General features: G+C 38.3%; 1 protein-coding gene across 1 annotated transcript in view; it reads right to left on the bottom strand.

Annotated features, from left to right (window-relative positions):
- The window catches only part of lepr (leptin receptor), a 50,632-nt gene extending 44,632 nt beyond the window's left edge, over window positions 1-6,000 (bottom strand). The window contains exon 1 of the mRNA XM_051896292.1: window positions 5,871-6,000. The gene's annotated coding sequence lies outside the window, so the exon portion shown is untranslated. The remainder of the gene's footprint in view (window positions 1-5,870) is intronic.

Consider the following 6,000-nt stretch of genomic DNA (forward strand, 5'->3'; position numbering starts at 1 on the left):
CCATGAACATGATTTCTGCCAAAGTCCCTTTAAGACAAGTCATTTCACTCGGCGGCCATCTTTGAAACGCCTCTCGGACATCCTGGGCATCATGCAGCTCCTATCTCTTTGAATGGGGAAACATCAAATTCTCCAAAGCTGTTTGCCAAGCTTTCGATTAAATTTCATATTTGAAATCACCAATGAAATCTGACAACTGTCTCATACATTTTTTTTTCCCAAACACTCAAATCATGACAAAAAAACAGTATTTAGGCTGGATCAAGCTAATGCGCATGCGCAGACCTAAATGCGCGTCTCTTGTGCCTCATTTTTGAGGCGCGCGTCTGACTGTTTCTATAGAAACCGGTGCTTCTAACGGCCGCTGCAGTGACGCGATGACTTTACAGGTCGGCGATTGGCTCTTATTTTGAAGGCGGGACTTATTCCGCCATATTGAGCGTTACACTTTCTCCCATTCAAAACAATCCGAGTGACATGTCTTGTGTTATTCTATAGTCTTTGTTTCTGCCCGAGTCCCGTTCTGATTCTTTTTCACCGGCTGTGAGGTGAAGACAACATCTCCCAAGATTTCGCTCTCAAACTCGGTGTCATCAAGCTACACTTTTGTTTTGAATAGCCGACCTCTAGCGGCGAAAAATCTAAATATTGTAGCTTTAAGTGCATCATCCAGGTATTTGAAGTCCACTTTTTCTTTTTTAATGCGAATACACTACTTCCACTATTTATACTACTAAATGGCGTATAGTGTATACTAGGCACAAGAATTGTATTGTAGGCTACACTTATAGTTTCTACTTAGCTAAATAATATACTAGTACTCTTCTGAACTCAGCCTACATTTTGTTTACTATCCGCTTGTTAAGTCGTGACGTAAGCAACGCCGTTTCTGGGTCCAAGCCTCGACTCGTTACACTTGAGAATGCCATCTCGACAGCCGTTTATGAGCGCTATTTATTCATATTACACATTTAACATTTTAAAAAGTTAAACATTTAAAATACTTACAGTCTACACAACAGTTTCCGTGCTCACAGCGTCACAGACATTATTTTAACGATTTATAAAAGATGAATCACTGTCTGGCCATCTGGGATTTTGGTATGGAGATAAAGGTTATGATTATTATTTTTGGTAGTATTACACCACATCGTGTGTGTGTGTGTGTGTGTGTGTGTGTGTGTGTGTATTAGCACCGTTTGTTGTTTTCTTGTGGTACGAGAGAGCGTTTGGACCCGGAAGCGCTGCCGCGTGACGTCAGACTTAACAACCGAATTTATGTGGCGTTGCACCACATAGCTCCGCCCACACTAACAACTCATTAGTCCTTAGTACCACCCCTCATTTACAGTCAAAACAAAAATTATTCAGACATTTTTTATATATTTTTACTAGTTGGTGCAGGGCACTATAGTTAATTTATGTAAGTGAGGATAGCATAAAGCAAACTGTGACATATTATACCCACAAATTCTTCATACAGTGGACTACCAGTAAAATTGATAAAAATTTTGACCTGACCATGTTTTGCTTAAGTGTTATCTGACATAATTAATATAATTTTTTTCTGACACAGTTTAACAGATCTTGTCATATTTTATTACAATTTTAGTGAATAATCTGTATTAATGAATGAAATGTTCAAGGTGTCTGAATAAATTTTGGTTTGACTGTATATTAAACATCCAACATGGACAATTAGAGACTGGTTGTGGAAGTGGATGGTGTAAGCCAATATTACTGTATATGACAAATCCCTCAGTTTGCACAATAAGAATGATTGATTGTGTCATGTCACATAATGTGTAAATATCTCAAACTTTTAGTGTCCTTACATAGTACATGAAAAAGAAAACATATCGCAAGTTATGAATACATGCATAGATCATAAAAGCTACATTACGCTGTTAGACTTTTCCACATAATTCTACATTATGTGCGATGAGGGAATGTGGCCACTGTACAATGTCATCTACATTCAGTAGTCTTATATGAGCATCATTCATCCAGCAGGTTGGGGATTGTGGGTCCTATTAGACTCATTCATGTGTAGCACAGCTCCATTTTTCTGAATGAACCTATTCAGGTTATAGAGCCAAACTAAATAACTGATGGCGTGTGTGCGATAACTCACAGAATGAGTTTACATGATCTCCTATAACACCTTGCAATTGTGCGTAAGCAAGGAGCCCTACACCCTGTGGAAAACTTTATTTGAGCACATTTCCTTCAAGAGATGCACACCAGTGCTAGTATTTATGTAATTGACAACAGAACAACAAAACAACTCTTTGAAAGTAATGTATCAGCATTTCAATAATCAGAGTTCCGAAGGGGCACAAGCTCCTGCCACCCACCTGACCTGACAGCTTGGTCCTAATGGCACATAAATAGCCACATACTGGATTATACTGTCACATGAATGGAACGAGAGCACACCGCACTGATTCACTAATGCTAATTGATCATTAGAATAAGACAGCATGCATGTTCCTGGAACTGCTGAACAATCGTTGGATGACCCATCAACAAAACAACCCTGAATCCCGCACTAACGGCCGTTCACCCTGTCCGCTGCTTTTGTGCTTAAGTCATTAGTGTTAATGCAGTGAAGATAATCATATGAGCCATTCTCTTGCTACATACTGAAAAGGCTAATCAAAATTTGAATCCCGAAAACTCTTGAAATGAACCTTGTGTTGTTCAAGCTGGTTCCCTATAGCATTAAACCTGATTTTACACTGAACATGACTATTTTACACTGTGGCATTTTCGTATTCATATTAATTTGTGCAGTGTGATTCATGTGGAAACTTACGAATTTTATAAAAAAAGTAAGCATGAAGCTTCAACCCTAAACCTAAATGTCAGTGGGGCGGAAACAGATTGTACAGAATACTATGAATGAGGCCAAACTAATTTATACAATTAAGCCACCAATTTGCCAAAACGTAAAATAGTTGGGTTAGAGATTTTTACACATAGTTTTGGTACATTCACAATATATTTTGAATACTAAGCTGATTATAGATAGCTTTTAGTCAGTTTGTAAGAAAACCTGGAAGGCTAATTCACCCTCAAATTTCAAATGGGTTTTTTTAGAATAGCATTTTTAGAATAGGATTTTTGAAAATTAAAGATGCAGTAGGTGATTCTCACCTAATAGATGTGTAAGACTTGATTTTCCTGCTAAGACAAAAACTGAGATCAAGCACCCTGCAATAAAGCAATAAAACTCATCTGGAGAGAAGATCTCAAAGAAATAGCATAGGACAACACCTTGCCCTCACACATCTACAGGATGCAACAGCCCCACCCACACACACAAACCTTCCTTCCTTTCCACCTGACTCAAGTCACTTAAAAGTTTATATTCTATGTATAATGTAACTTGTGTATCTATTGTTTTTTCCTTTCATGTTTGGTATCATTTTAAATGTCTCAGTGCGATTGGTAAAATGGTCTCAATTTCACAGCAGTCACTGATATTATGAAGAAGATTGAAAACTAAGGAGAATTCTGTCCTCTTTTTGGGCGGTGTCTCTTATGAAAACCCACTCCTCTCCCCCCAAAACAGGTGTTGGTGTAATAAAAATTTACAATCCTTTTGATCTGGTCTTGGATATAAGGTAAAGTGCAAAGCAGTCATGGGGGATCTTCTGTAGCCAGAAACCCCCATGCAGAAGATGGATGAATGTCTGAAGACACTCACACATCACTGTGTGTATGTGCATTTCATTTGATGTTACGCATTTATTATTTCTGAATTGGCTTCTAATTGTCCAACTATGTAATTGGCATGATAAATTTTTACTTGACAAATAAAATGTTATATTTGATTTACTCTGGATTCTTCTGAAATCATTGTGACCAGTAGATTATTGGAGTCCATATTTCTGCAAATCTGCGTCAGGATAGATTCAAACTAAAGGCCCATGAAAGGAGCATGTAAGCACATCATGGGACCTTTTGATTTTTATCTATCAACTGGCTTAGCAAGTTGCAGTATCGTGACTAAGAAAACTGTGTTTTTGTATGAACAAGCATGTGGCTGTTCGACTCAAATGCATTAGTAAACTCTGCACCCTCTGACTAAGAATCAGAACTGGCGAGTTTGTGATCGTGAAGGGCACTCAATCGGCCGAAGTGACTTTTCTAAGTGATATGGGTCCATAATGAACAAATAATTGAAAGTATGGGATACCTAGAATAATCAAATATCTAAATTAATACATAACCAATGATTAATTTTTAATTGGAAACACAACCTAAGACTAATAATCATTTGAAATTGGAGTCAGATTAAACGAGTGAAATTAAGTGAACTTCACAGGGGCGCTGAAAAGACATACACGCGTTAACCTTCACCCAGGCCGTCGGATTCCGTTTTTGGGCCGATGGGGGGTTCCTTACAGATGATACAGAAACATTTTTTGTTATACTGGTTGAGTCTCCTCATATCCTGATAGCAATCACTATGTTAAACGGTCTAAATTTATTTTTATAAATATATATTGTCTGTGGAAAATGTAGGACCATAAAATGTTCGTCCCATTATTATATTCGGTCCGAATGAAATACGATGTCCTACCTGCCTGTCAATATATGTTTTTACATATCCTCACGCACCCTGTTCGCGCAGACATCATACGTCATCAGCGCATTTCATGCTATGCAGAGTTTATACAGACAGACCTCAGTCACAGAGCACTGCAAACAAACAGAAGCCACCTTTAACAGTTCCTACGAATTCAAAACAACAAGCTTATGCTGCGTTCACGCTATAACTATTGTAATTAAGAGATGGCGTTCTAACCGGAGCTGGTCAGTCAGTAGCTTTGGATGTCGATTTGCAGGGAGGTTGGGATCGTATGCTTTCAATGCTAGCAGGCTAACGTTAGCATTTCCCAGATCACCTACTGCACCTTTAACTGAAGATATGTGAAGTTTTTGGGTTGCCGCTGTGACCCCACCTGACTGCTTAATCAGCAAGACTTCCTCAGTCCAATTGTTTCACTAGAAAAACCATTCTGCTCAACAAACTAAGTTTTGCTGGCTAGACCAGCACTAGCCAATCTGGGAACAGAAACTAAACAAAAGTCCTAGGTGCCATTTACACAGAATTCGTTTTTGATTTTAAAAATGCGAGACACTGCACACAATGGTCAATGATGTCCATGTAGCACATATTCACAAGCTGTGAACTATTAAGTATGATTAGTTTTAGGATTAGATGTGTGGTTGGGTTCAAAATTCAGCACAAAACCATCCCCTTCACAATTGAGTGATACACCAGGCCATCATCAGCATAAAGAACAGCACTTGTACTCATGCAAGCGGCGAAAACACAATGTGCTTTTATCGGCTTCTAAATTAGCTGTAATTCTGAAAAGTCTGCTCAGAACACTTCAAGGACTAGATCAGGAGCTGATAAGGTGCACTCAGTGGCTCCCTTTCTGTCTTTATAGGACAACAAAACAATCCTCAGCTCTCATTGTGCAAGAACTGAGTAAACATATGACATAACCTGAACCTAGTCTTCAGTTCAACTCAATTTGGCTTATTTTTTATTGGTGAACTGAGACCAGGGACCAAGGAACAGATAGATAGAGCAGTCATGTCCACATCTGTTAGCCATAACTAAATCAAATGTAATCCTCAAATTAATTTTCCATCTGGTATCACATCTATCCTGTATAATAATAACTCAAAGTATAATCGTTTCTTTATGAATCCTACTTTTATAGGCTTCAACAATATATTTACCAAATGCAGCAGTTATACAGCTACCAATATACACTTGCCAACTCAAGAACAAACAAGAATCAAGAACAAAATGCTATTGATTTGCTAAAAGTTGAGAAACTCACCTGTGTAGTTTGTATGCAGCCTGTGCTCTTGAAAAGTGAGAAAACATCAGTGAATGTCTGTGAAAAGTAAGAGAGCTTCGTTTTCTTCCAGTGAATTTGTAGATCCCATCTCTTCTTTCCCATGGGTCTC

The sequence above is a fragment of the Ctenopharyngodon idella genome, chromosome 6 (genome assembly GCF_019924925.1).
Source record: "Ctenopharyngodon idella isolate HZGC_01 chromosome 6, HZGC01, whole genome shotgun sequence".
NCBI lineage: Eukaryota > Metazoa > Chordata > Actinopteri > Cypriniformes > Xenocyprididae > Ctenopharyngodon > Ctenopharyngodon idella.